Here is a 13,527-nt window from a genome sequence, read left to right on the forward strand (position 1 = left end):
TTATACTCAATTTTTTAAAAAAAGGCAATGGATTTGAATAAACATTTCTCCAAAGTTATATACAAATGATCATAGATTAAAATGTACTCAACCTCAGTCACCAGAGAAAAGCAAATTAAAACCACAATGAGATACCACTTCACATTCACTATGGTAGCTAGATCAAAGAGTCAAGTGTTGGAAAGAATGTAGAGGAATTGGAACACTCATACACAGCTGGTAGGAATGTAAAATGGTGCAGTCACTTTGGAAAACAGTCTTACAGTTCCTCAAAAAGTTAAGTGTAGAGTTAGCATATGACCCAGCAATACCACTCCTAGGTATATACCCAAAGGAATTGAAAACATATATATGTTCACACAAAAACTTGTACATAAATGCTTATAGCAGTATTCTTTACAATAACTAAAAAGTAGAAATAACCAAATGTCCACCAATTGATAAACGTATAAACAAGATGTGGTGTGTCTATACAATGGATTTTTATTCAGCCTCAAAAAAGAATGAAGCACTGATACACATTACAGCATGGATTAACCTAGAAAACATTATGCTCAGTGAATGATGCTAGTCACAAAAACCACATATGATTCTATCATATAACACATCCAAAACAGGCAAATCTGTGGAGACAGAAAGTACATTAGTGATTACCGATAGCTAGGGAAGGTAAGTGAGTGAGTAGCTGTTAGTGGGCATGCCATTTCCTTTGGGGATAAGGAAATGTTCTAAAATTATACTGTGGTCATGGGTTACAACCCTGTAAATATACTAAACACCATTGCTATGTATAATATAAAGGTATTATTTTTATGATATGTAAATTATGTAAATATACTAAACACCATTGCTATGTATAATATAAAGGGATTATTTTTATGATATGTAAATTATGTCTCGATAAAGCTGTTCCTTTTAAATGAACAAAGCCACAACAACTTTTGTTGTTGTACTTATGGGACAACAACAAAAGTTTAACATTTGTTTCATCACAGTCCCAGAAGGAAAGAAAGTGTGGGTGCAGTAAAAAGTATTTGAATAAAGAAAAAAAAAACTTCCCAAATTGATGAAAGACCCCAGGTAACTCAAAGAAATTCATATCCAGACGCATCATAATAAAACTGCTAAAAGCATGAGACAAAGAAAAAATTTTGAAAGTTGCCAGGGTAACAACTATTCAAATGACTGTGGATATCACATCAGAAACCATGGAGGACAAAAGGAAAGAAGTAGAACAACATTTTTTGAGTGCTGCAAGCAAAGAGCTATCAACACAGAATTCTATATCAAGCAAAAATATCCTTCATGAATGAAGATTAAATAGACATTCTAAGAGGAAAGAAAATTAAAAGAATGTTTTTGCCAGCTGCCAGCAGACCTTCTCTAAAAGAAATGCTAAGGAAAATTCTTCAAATCGACAGTAAATGATATCAGAAGGAAACCTGGAGGAGAAGAATAAAGGAAGACCAATCAAAATAGTATATATCTGAATGAATTAATAGTCCATTAATCTCCTCTTACATTATTTTTAAATTGTATGATTGTTGAAGATGGTGGAGTAGGTAAACACTGTGCTTACCTCCTCTCATGACAACATCAAAATTGCAACTAAACTACAGGACAACCATCACTGAAAATCTCCTGAAGTCTAGCTGAACCGAAGCCCTACAACTGAGGACATACAGAAGAAGCCACTTCGCAACTGGTACGAGGGGCAGAGATGCAGAAAGGGCCAGCCCACACTCACGTGTGATCATTAAAAATTGGGAGGGAAAGCTTGGCTGCAGAGGTCCCCCCCGAGAGGAGCAAGGGGTCCCAGCCTCACCCCCGGCTCCCCAGCCAATGTTTCAGTGCCAGAAAGAGAAGTCTCTATGACTTCTGGTTGTGAAAACCAACAGAGATTATGGCTGAGTGTGACAGATGCTCCTCTTAAAGGGCTCACCCATGGACTTACTCACTGACAAACTAACTTGCTCTGTGATGCGGTACTGGGACAGCAGCTGGAAAGGCCTCAGGGACATACAGAGAGGAACTGAGTTGTCAGGGCAATGGCTAGAGGGGCAGCTTTCTCCTGGACAGAGGAGCTGGTGGAAGCCATTGTTTCTTTGTTGAGCCCTTACCCTCCCAGCATGTAGATGCAGGTAGCCACCATATTTGGTCTCCATTAACCTGGCTAATACCTTTCATTTGCACTGCCCTGGTGATTCTGAAACGTGGCCCCACCCATCTTTTGGGCACACCCAAGCCACTTCCACTGGCTTTTCCATACAAACAGCCTGCCTTGGCTCATGCTGCAGACTTTCCTAAAATTTCTCAAAGATTCACAAAACCCACACAAGCAACATCTGGCTTTGGTGTGTCCCATACCTTTGGCAGAGCAGCCCTAAGCCCGGCACTAGCCACAGCTGGCCTTGGTTTGTGGCTTCGCCTCTCAAGGCACATCCAAGTACGGCAGGGGTGGCAGCCATCTGCAGATTGCTTTGTGGCTCATGCCAGGGAACAATACAGAGGCTGTAGCTGAACTTGGCCTGCAGTGGGTCCCCTCCCAGGTGGCCCCAAGACAGGCATGCCCAGTGGCCAGCTTCAGACTGAGCCAGAGCATCACTTGGCCATATCCAAAGACAACACATCCAAAGGGCAGACAGGGCAGGCACCAGAGCCCTGCTAAAGCGAAACCTGCTCTGTAGTATCAGCCTCTACACCACAGCTCCTCCACTGTACACCTTCACTGTGAGGACCCAGTCCTCACAACCAATCAGTTGGAGGGTGAATTCGCTCCTATTGTGCAAACAGCAACCAAGGCTCAACTACACAGGAGGGCACACACAACCCACACAAGGGTCACACCTGATGTACCCAGCTCTGCTGACCAGAGCTTGAATACTGCACCACTGGGCCCCACAGGACACCTACTACAAATAATCATTCTACAAAGACCAGGAGCTCTACCTAATACATAGAAACAAACACGGAGAGGAGGCCAAAATGGGGAGACAAAGAAACAGGTCCCAAATAAAAACAGAACAAAGCTCCAGAAAAGGAACTAAACAAAATGGAGACAAGCAATCTACCAGACACAGAGTTCAAAACACTGTTTATAAGGATGCTCAGTGATCTCAGTGAAAACTTCAACAAAGAGATAGAAAACATAAAAATGGAGATAGAAAACATGAAATAGATCCAATTGGAAATAAAGAATAAAACAACTGAAATAAAGAATACATTACAGGGAATCAATAGTAGATTTGATGAAGCACAGGAACCAACTAGTGATGTAGGAGCTAAGGTAGCAGAAAACACCCAATCAGAACAACAAAAAGAAAAATGAATCAAAAAAAATGAGAGTTTAAGGGGTCTGTGGGATAACATCGATCATATCAACATTGACATCAAAGGAGTACCAGAAGGAGAAGAGAGAGAGCAAGCAATTGAAAACCTATTTGAAGATCTAATGATGAAAAACTTCCCTAACCTGGTGAAGGAAATGGATACTCAAGCCCTGGAAGCACAGAGAGTACCAAACAAGATGATTCCAAAAAGGACCACACCAAGACACATCATAATAAAAATGCCAAAGGTTAATGACAAAGAGAGAATCTTAAAAGCAACAAGAGAAAAGCAGTTAGTTACCTATAAAGGAACTCCTACAAGACAGTCAGCTGATTTCTCAGCAGAAACTTTGCAGACCAGAAGGGATTGGCATGAAGTATTGAAAGCAATGAAAAACAAGTTCCTATAACCAAGATTACCCAGCAAAGCTATCATTTAGAATCAAAGGACAGATGAAGAGCTTCCCAGACAAGAAAAAGCTAAAGGAGTTCATCACCACCAAACCAGCATTACAAGGAATTTTAGAGGGACTTCTTTAAGACAAAAAAAAAAAAGGATCAAAAATATGAATCATAAAATGGCAATAGCAACATATCTATCAACAATTACTTTCAGTGTAAATAAACTAAATGCTCCAATCAAAAGACATAGGGTGGCTGAATAGATAAGAAAACCCATATATGTGCTGCCTACAAGAGACTTCTTCAGATCGAAAGACAGACACAGACTGAAAGTAAAGGGATGGAAAAACATATTTAATGAAAATAAAAAGCAATACTTACACCAGACAAAATGGACTTTAAAACAAAGGCTATAACAAGAGACAAAGAAGGACCTAGTAATCCCACTTCTGGATATTTATCTGAAGAAACCTAAAATGCTTATTTGAGGGGATGTGTGCATCCATATATTCATTGTAGCATTATTTGCAATAGGCAAGATATGAAGGCAACCTGGGAGTCCCTGAATGGATGAATGGGTAAAGAAGAGGTCGTACATGTATACAATGGGTGGACTATTACTCAGCCATAAAAAAGAAAACACAGTGAAATCTTGCTATCTGACACAATATGCATAGACCTAGAGAGTATTGTGCTGAGTGGAGTATGTCCAACAGAGAGAGACAAATATCATTATTTCACTTACATGTAGAATCTAAAGAGTAAAATAAATAAACAAAACAGAAATAAGCTCACAGATACAGAGAACAGATACAGGTTGCCGAATGGCAGGGGGTTTGGGTGTGGGTGAAAAAGGGGGAGGGGATTAAGAAATACAAATTTGTTGTTACACATAGTCATGGGGATGTAGGGTATAGCGTAAGGAATATAGTCAATAATATTGTAATAACTATGTATGGTGTCAGGTATTAGATTTATTGGGGTGATAGATGGGAAGGGAGTTGGGGGCAGGGTGAAAAAGATGAAGGGATTAAGAAATAAAAATTGGTAGTTAAAAAATAGTCATAGGGATGTAAAGTAAAGCATAGGAAATGTAGTCAATAATATGTTAATAACCCTGTAGAGTGCAAAGTGGGCACCAGATTAGTCAGGGAGATCACTTCTTAAATTATATAAATGCCTAACCACTATGCTGTACACCTAAAAATTAATATAAAATAATATTGAATGTCAACTGTAATTGAAAATTTTAAAAAGGAGGGTGAAGGTGAAGGGGAATAAGAAGTTCAAATTTTCTGGTATAAAACAAATAAGTCTTGGGGATGTAACATACAGTATAGGAAATATATTCAATAATATGGTGATATTGTGGTACGGTGTCAGCTGGTTGCTGGACTTATCATGGTGATCACTTCTTTAGGTATATAAATGTTGAATAACTATAGTGTACACCTAAAACTAATACAATATTGTATGTTAGCTATATTTTAATAAAAATCTTTTTAAAAAGACAGACCAGATTCTTGGTCATAAAACAAATATTAACCAATTTAAAAGAATTGAAATAATCCAAAGTATGTCTAATAATAATGGAATTAAACTGGAAATCAGTAAGAGAAAGACAATGGAAAATTTTGAAACACATTTCCAAATAACCTATGGTATAAGTCAAAAAGAATGTCTCAAGAGAAATTAGAATATTTTTAACTGAAGGAAGATAAAAGTAAAACAAATCAAAATTTGTGGGCTTCAGTTGAACCAGTAGTTAAAAAGAAATTTATAGTATTCAACACTTATATTGGGCTGGAGGGGGAAGATCTAAACTCAACAACCTTAGCTTCCACCTTAAGAAACTAGAAAAAGAAGAGAAAATCATTTAAAAACAAGAAGAAGAAAGGAAACAATAAAGATAATAGCAAAAAAATCAATTAAATTGAAAAGAGAAAAGCAATAATCAATGAAAATCAATAAAACCAAAACTGTTTCTTTGAAAAGATCATGAACATTGATAAACATCTAGCCAGATTGACAAAGTAATAAAGAAAAGATACAAATAACAATAACAAGACTGAAAGAGGGATATCATTATAGACATTGAAAGGATAAGGGATTATTTTAAACAATCTACATATTTAACGATCTAGATCAAATGGACAAATTGTATTGAAAGCCACAAACTACCAAACCCCATTCAAAGAGAAATAGATAATTTAAATGCTTCTATATCTTTTAAAGAAATTGAATTCATTGTTTAAAATCTTCCAAAAAAGGAATTTGCAGGCCCAAATTGTTTCACTGTAGAATTCTACGAAACATTTAAAAAATAAAGAACATCAATTCCACACAATTTTTTTCATAAAATAGAAGAGGAAACACTTCCCAACACATTTATTGAAGCCAGTATTACCCTGATACCAAACAAGATAGACATTATAAGAAAACTATAGACTAATATATCCCACAAACATACACTCTAAAATACTAGCATATTAAATCTGGCAATATATAAAAACAATAATGTACCACAATTAAGTGAGATTTATCTCAGGAAAATAGTTCTAGCTCAGTATTCAAAAATCAGTCAATATAATCCACCACATTAACAGACTAAGGAAGAAAAAAAACATGATTATATCATTTGATAAAGAAAAATATCTGATAAAATGTAACATTCATTCACAATAAAAACAAAACAAAACAAAAAAAAACCTCTCCCAAACTAGAAATATAAGGGAACCTCTTCAACTTGATGAAGGGCATCTTAACAACTCATAGCTAACATTATACTTAGTGGTGAAAGACTTAATGCTTTTACTCGAAGATCAGCAACAAGACAAGGCTGTCACTTTTCACCACTCCTATTTAACACGATACTGAAAGTTCTAGCCAGTGCAATTAAGCAAGAAAAATATATAAAAGGCATAGATTTTAAAAGGAAAAAATAAAACTGTCCCTAGTCACTTGTGACATATTTATCTTAAACCCAAAAATCTACAAAAGATCTCTTAGAAACAATAAAAGAGTTGAGCAAGTTTGCAGGATACAGAGTCTACACATAAAAATTAAACATACATCTATATGTGTAATGAACAATTGACAACCAAAACAAAATATTATTTTATACTTTAAAATGTATTATACAGTTATAACAAATTTTTATATATTAAGTATTAATATGTACAGTCATTAAAAATATAGAAAGAAATACTGAAGTATAAAACTAGTAAAATATGTGGAAGACTTCTATGCTGAAAACAACCAAGCTCTAATGAAAGAAATCAAAAAAGACATGAATAAACAGTGACATACTGTGTTGAATGATTAGAAGATTCCATATAGGAAAGATGTTAATTCTCCTTAAACTGATCATGATATTTAATACAATTCTAATTAAAATCCCAGCAGAATTTTTTGTCACTATTGAGAAGGTGATTCTAAAATTTATATGGAAAAGCAATGAAATTAGAATAACAAGAATGATTTTATAAAAGAATAACACTGGAGACTCCCACCACCCAGTTTTAAGACTTACTATAAGCTGCTATAATCAAGAGAGTATTGATATTGGCAAAAAGATAAACATGTAAGTCACTGGAACAGGTTAGTGAGTACAAAAGATGGGAGAGGGGTGCTCAAGTGTCTGCTGATAAGACACTTCACCAAAGAGGATATACGGATAGCAAATGAGTACCCGCAAAGATGTTCAACATCAGTAACCACTAGAGAAATGTAAATTAAAATAATAAATTGGAAATAGTAAAATAGATTAAGATTTAAAAAGCTTTTTAACTGACAATACCAAGGGCTGAGAAGGTTATGGAACAACTGGAACTCATATATTGCTAGTGAGGAAGCAAAATGGTGCAGATACTTTGGAAAACAATATGGCAGTTTCTCAGAAAGTTAAACATGGGCATGTCACATAACCCAGCTACTTAGTCTAGAGAAATGAAAACTTATGTTCTCACAAAAACGTGTACACAAATGTTTATTGCAGTACTCATCATCGCCAAAAACTGAAAATAACCCAAATGTCCTTCACTGAGTGAGTGGATAAACTATAATCCAACAGAATAATACTCAGCAATAAAAACACAAGCTGCTGGTACATACATCAACATACAACACTTCAGAGGCTTGTACTGAGTGAGAAAAGCCCGTCTCATAAAGCTTTGTACAACCTGATTCCTTTAATATAACATTCTGAAAAAAGACGAAGCTGTAGTGATGGTGAGCAGGGGTGGAGGAGGGTGTGAGTCCAACAGGGCAGGATGAGGGAGTTTTGGGGGAAATAGAACTTTTGGGAACCCTGATTGTGACGGTGGTTACACAAATCTATGTACTATGTGTTAAATCTCATAGAACTGCCCGCGTATGTGCACGCACACAGACGCACAACCAAATCAATTTTACTGAATGTTAAGAAGTAAAAATGAAAAATAAAAGTGTGAGTTCACCAAAGAAAGACAGGAAGGAATGTTAAATAACTACCTCAGCTATAGTCTTCAAATGAATCTTACGTAGAGGACACAATTTTTTTTTTTTTTTAATTTATCTAGAGAAGGTGCCTCAGGCAATTGGGTGTGGGTTAAGGATACAGATCTGGTGGAGTATTTCAGGCTGAAGGCAGTAGGAGCCTTTACCTCCTACAGTTTTTCCTCCGTTTGGGCGGGCCATCAGCAGTGAGAGAGTAAGAAATTGAGGGCTCTTATAATCAGGATTCCGGGCGGAAACACTATCTAGGTCTTGTGATGTGGTCATTTGGCAATTATTGTGCATTTATTACATTCAAGGTCCTGTGGGGGACACACAAATCCCTAGGAGAGAGGCCTAGTCTCAGAATACTTACAAGCTGGTGGAGAAGTAAGACAAAGGAGATTTGTGGGGTTGGGACCTGCAGTTACTCTAATCAATGAGACAGGGACAGCTTCTCAGCCAGGCCTTTTCGGTGAAGTAATAAGTCACCACAAGTAAGTGTCCTGTGGAAGATTTGGGACCATTTTATCAGAGATAATCACCTGTAATACAACTTCCCCTTCTATGATCAACCCAGTAAAATCTATGGGTTCCTTAAACGTGCCTCAGGATATTTCCTGATCTGTGTCCCACTTCAGATAATTTGCTTATTTTTTAGTCTCTCTCCACATTGCAGCAGTATTTCATCAAGCTGCCCCCAGCCAGGGATGCCTCTCCCTGACTCTCTAAATGGCTGCAAGGTTCTGCCGGGCACAGCACAGAGTGAGTGAAACAGGCTGAGGGACCCAGGCTGAGGAGGATGCACTGTTTGCATTGTTGGAGGGTAAGTCCCTGAAACGGCTGAGTCCCTCGTGCCCCAGAGGGTATCCACTCTGCCAGGGTTGGTAGAAGTGGCATTTGCCGTCATAGCAGCACAGCGTCACCTTTCCATTGCACCAAGTGAAAGCTGATGGCCACAAAAAAGAGTTAAGGAGCTTCTGACATCAGAGCTTCATGTCCAAGGTGTCACCCCAAAAAGGGAAACTGAGGCAGCAAGCAAGAGTAGCTCACCCCAGCATGTAGAATGTGAGCCAAGGTCTGGGTAGTCTGGTTTCTATTAAAATATGGTCAGTAGAAAACTAGGAGCTGCTCTAGGCATTCCCATCTGCTAGACCAGGAATTAACCTGGCCCCCAAAATACCAGCCAGGCCTATAAGAAATCAAGCAGTGGACTGGCTAGACTATTTCATTTCCTCTCCCTTGCTCTTTGTTGGCTTTGTTGCCAGAGAATTAGCTGTGTTTGTAAGAGACTATAGTAACTGAGGAGGTAGTCATGTTTTTAAGACAAGGAGAATGAAGAACAAGAAATAAAGGATAGAGCAGATGCCGTCAGAGTTCCATTCATATCCCCTCTGCGTCCCGTGTGTGCACGCTAGATGATGCCATCTGCTAGAACCTTTCACTCTTCCTGAGAGCCTTCTCTGGCCATCCAAGAGATGGGCCTCGGGCAGGCTAGTGCTAAGGAATTTTACACACACACATACACCGCAGGATGCCTCAACCAATGACCTTTGGAAGTTGGTATATTTATACACCACCCCTTACCCCTAGGAGGGCCAGCGTGGAGGTATGTGTCCTACACTGTCCCCTGGAGGGCCCCAGTGGGTTTGAGTTCCAGTCTCCCACAGTGGGAGCTGTGGCCCCTTTCCTGGCTGACTTCCCTCTGTCTCACTTCCCCACTTTCTTATTAGTTTGTCCAAGGATCACTTCTCAAAGGAACTACTTGTGCTAGGGTCTGCTTCTGGGAGAAACCACACTAAGAAAGTCAGGGGGTCACCATCACTCAGATGGTGAAGAGAAGACAAAGGAAAGGGGGGCTGGATTATTCAGGCAGGATCTGAGAACTGAGTTGAGAAACTGTAGGAGGGCCTCTGGCCCCTTTAACAACTGTCCAGAAGTCACTGTCATATTGATAATGTCACACCATTAGACATTCAGGATGCTAGTTTGGCATCCAGATAATCAGTTCTTTTCTTGCTGGGTGTGCAAGCTCTCAGCTCTCTTGTCATTCATTCATTATATCAGCATAGTTGGTGATTTCCTAAGATCCAGGTAAAAACCACCAATTCCACTAAACACCCCCTCATTGTTAAAATAACAACCCGCAAAGGATCACTGACATTAGTCTGCTGACACATAATCCATGGAAAACATATTTCTGTAATTCTGTGGTACAAAAAAATCATTACCTTAAGCACATTGTCTCCAGCAGACTGTATCCTAAGGCCCAGAGCCAAGTTCTCAGCAGAAACTGCATGTCACACACCTTCACTCTTCACTGATCCCCTTGCCTCTGAAAAGATTATAAATATTCATCCCCAGGAAGGAGTCAGATCTGTTTCCAAGGACAGGTCAGTATCAAAACCCTTTTACATAAACCTGCGTGGATTCATAAACTTCTCCCCAGCCCTGCTCCCTCTCCTTGCCACTCACACAAATCCTCCGATGCAGGAGTTATTTTGAGGTGAGGCCTTTCGAAATAAGGAACAATCCTTGGATTCCTCTGATAATTCCTTGGCCGCTCCTTGGGCCTCCTGACGCTGACCAAATCTAGATCAGGTGTGTTTATGTTGGACCCCACGAGGCCCGGCCAGCATGGCCAGCATAGAGCTGCCTGCAAAATATTAGCTTTTGATATTTTTAAGAAGGGTGAAAAAGAACAAATTTAACCAGATTTTATTTCTTCAGCAGTTTGTGAGTTCGGATTGGCATCAGTTAGGAATATAATCATCCAAGGCCGTGTTTGAAAGAATGCTGTCTTTTTCCAGTTTGCACAGCCTTCGCGCCCCTCCCCCGCCCTTGTAAGACACCCCACCCCGTTCTGTTCCTGGAGGAGGGACAGCCCAAGAGGAAACAACATCTCCCACTGAGTCTCAGACAACCCTGGCTTCACCAGCCTGTGACAGCCAATCAGGGCTGGGCCTGCTTTTTATCCCCAAATAATTATGGCTGAAGTCCCTCCTGGTTTTACTGCTAAAAATTAGTCCACTCCTCTCAAAGCGAGTCCCCAGACTTAGAGGGGTCTATTCCTGAGAGGGTCTCCAAGAACCATCTCTTGAATGCTCTGTTAATATGCAGCTGGGGATCCTTCTCCCCCTGACTTTCTCATCTTTCTCTGTGCTGAGGGGCTACCATTCGCTGTTCTCTGATGGTGGCAATGCGGGTGGCCACTGCTCCAACCTTAGGGACCCTGCTTCCCTGGCTACAGCATCCAACTAGGCTAGGCCGACTTTGACAAGACTTTACCAAAAGCTTGGGGCAAATGGCAATGCTCCCAGGAAAGTAGCTAAAAGCGACTCTGGAAGTGGGGCTCTGAGAGGGACTTGACCCAGTGGCTCTGGGGACTCATTTTGGGGGGCCTCCACATCCCCTCAGCCAGGCTCTCCCAGCAGCAACCTGCTTCAGTCTCGCCTCCAGGCCCAACTGCTGCTTTGTGTATTCACGCTCTCCAGGCCATTGTCTGGACTCAGCCCTCCCACCCAAATAGTTCATTGCACTTTATTTTCCCAAACTCTGGGCTATTCAGTCTTAAATGACACAAGCGAGTGACTAGTCCAAATGGGCTGCCCTCCGCAACCAGCTCCTTGTCATAGTTTTTCTCCAATGCAGTGTTTCTTCATGGGAGTGCCACTGGCCTATTGAGACAGGCCTTTCTTTATTGTGTAGGACTGGGCCCAGCTCACTAACTACCAGTGGTGTCTTTCCCCTTGTCATGATCGCGATTCAGTACCTGAATGGCAGCCTCCATTTGCGTGCAAGATGAGGACAGGATCAGGGTCTACATGTCCATCCACCATGGTGTGTCCTCAGCTCCCAAAGTGCTAGGGAAAGGGCTGGGGCAAGAACACACCCCCACGCCATCTGTATTCATCGGGGTTCTCCGGAGAAACAGAAGCAATAGGGTGTGTGTGTGTGTGTATAAATATAGAGAGAGAGACAGAGTCAGAGACAGAGATTTATTTTAAGGAATTTCCTCATGTGATTGTGGAGGTTGGCAAGTTCAAATTCTACAGGGCGAGTATGTAAGCTGGAGACCCAGGGAAGAGTTGATGCTGCAGCTCGAGTCCCAGGGCAGTCTAGAGTTACTGCTTCCTCAAGGGACCTCGGTCTTTTTTCTCTTAGACCTTCAACTACTGGATGAGGGCCATCCACATTAGGGAGGGTAGCCTGCTTTACTCAAAGGCTACTGATGTAAATGTTAATCATATCTAAATGCAACATCTAAACTGGTGTTTGGCCAAACATCTGGACACCATACCTCAGCCAAGTAACTTGACCCATAAAATTAACCATCATACCATTCAAGCACAAACACTACTTTTTAGGCATAGGACAGTCTACTTGCAGATTTAAGGGGGGAAGAAAATTCTCTAGCTGGGTGGGAGCAGAGCTCTGCTAAAGAAACACCCAATCTATGTTTCTGCACAAAGAACACCTAATTCTTTCCCTGAAGTACTTGCATTTGGTTGTTTCATTTTTTTTAGCTTCCCCAGGAATGGCAGAACTTAACCTTCCAAGTACAGGCCTCAAGTGGTCCATTAAATGATTAGATTATCTCAAACAGAGCTGTGTTTACTTCAAAGATAATATCCAGATTCTCCCATAGAAGGCAGAAGTTGCTCCTAGTTCTGAAAACTTGAATCCTCCCAAGTTCAAAGAATGTGATGGGCGGCTGCTCTCCTCCTGGCACCCTGCTAGACCCCCAGAGCGGCTGATGACCAATGTATTCCAGGAGATGAAAGGAAAGGAGCTCCTGCCGAAATGAGGACTCTCAACATGACTGACTGCCCTGGAATGTACACTGTCACGTCTTCTAATTTACAGAGTACAGTTGTCTGTCCGTCCCCAGCCACGAGGGACCTGAACATTCCTGTGATAGGAAAAGCCGTAATTAAGGATTAAGCCTTTACATGAAAGACAAGATTGAGTTTGCAAGCAAACCGATGAAAGGCCCTACAAATATTTTTATATTCACCAAAACAAAACACTAAAGCCAATACACTTTAAAAACCATATAATAACACCTACTTCATCTTCAATTTGTCGTAATGGGTTCTGTATACTTAACTTCCATTTACCATTCCTTATACACTAAAAAATTTTCAGAATCTCTCCCCCAAAAGTGTCAACATAAAGCTTGTAAATTACTTTTATATTTGCATATGTATAATGGCAATTCCTTCTCTGTGACTGTTTCTTCTTTCTCATTGTTTATGGCCTTCCTGATGTTATCACTTGGAGTTGCTGACTCCCCAGAGACACAGCACCAAAACCTGTGCCA

At 40.1% G+C, this 13,527-nt stretch overlaps 1 protein-coding gene and 1 long non-coding RNA gene across 2 annotated transcripts in view; one reads left to right on the forward strand and one right to left on the reverse strand.

Moving 5' to 3' along the window:
- LOC141571641 (uncharacterized) overlaps window positions 1-11,025 on the reverse strand; it is a 73,616-nt gene extending 62,591 nt beyond the window's left edge. The window contains exon 1 of the long non-coding RNA XR_012496570.2: window positions 10,436-11,025. This is a non-coding gene — a long non-coding RNA (uncharacterized LOC141571641). The remainder of the gene's footprint in view (window positions 1-10,435) is intronic.
- KIF6 (kinesin family member 6) overlaps window positions 1-13,527 on the forward strand; it is a 406,288-nt gene that overhangs the window by 323,382 nt on the left and 69,379 nt on the right. The gene's annotated exons all lie outside the window — the stretch shown is intronic.

Source organism: Rhinolophus sinicus, chromosome 2 (genome assembly GCF_057876585.1).
Source record: "Rhinolophus sinicus isolate RSI-liver-muscle chromosome 2, RSI-T2T, whole genome shotgun sequence".
Taxonomy (NCBI): Eukaryota; Metazoa; Chordata; class Mammalia; order Chiroptera; family Rhinolophidae; genus Rhinolophus; species Rhinolophus sinicus.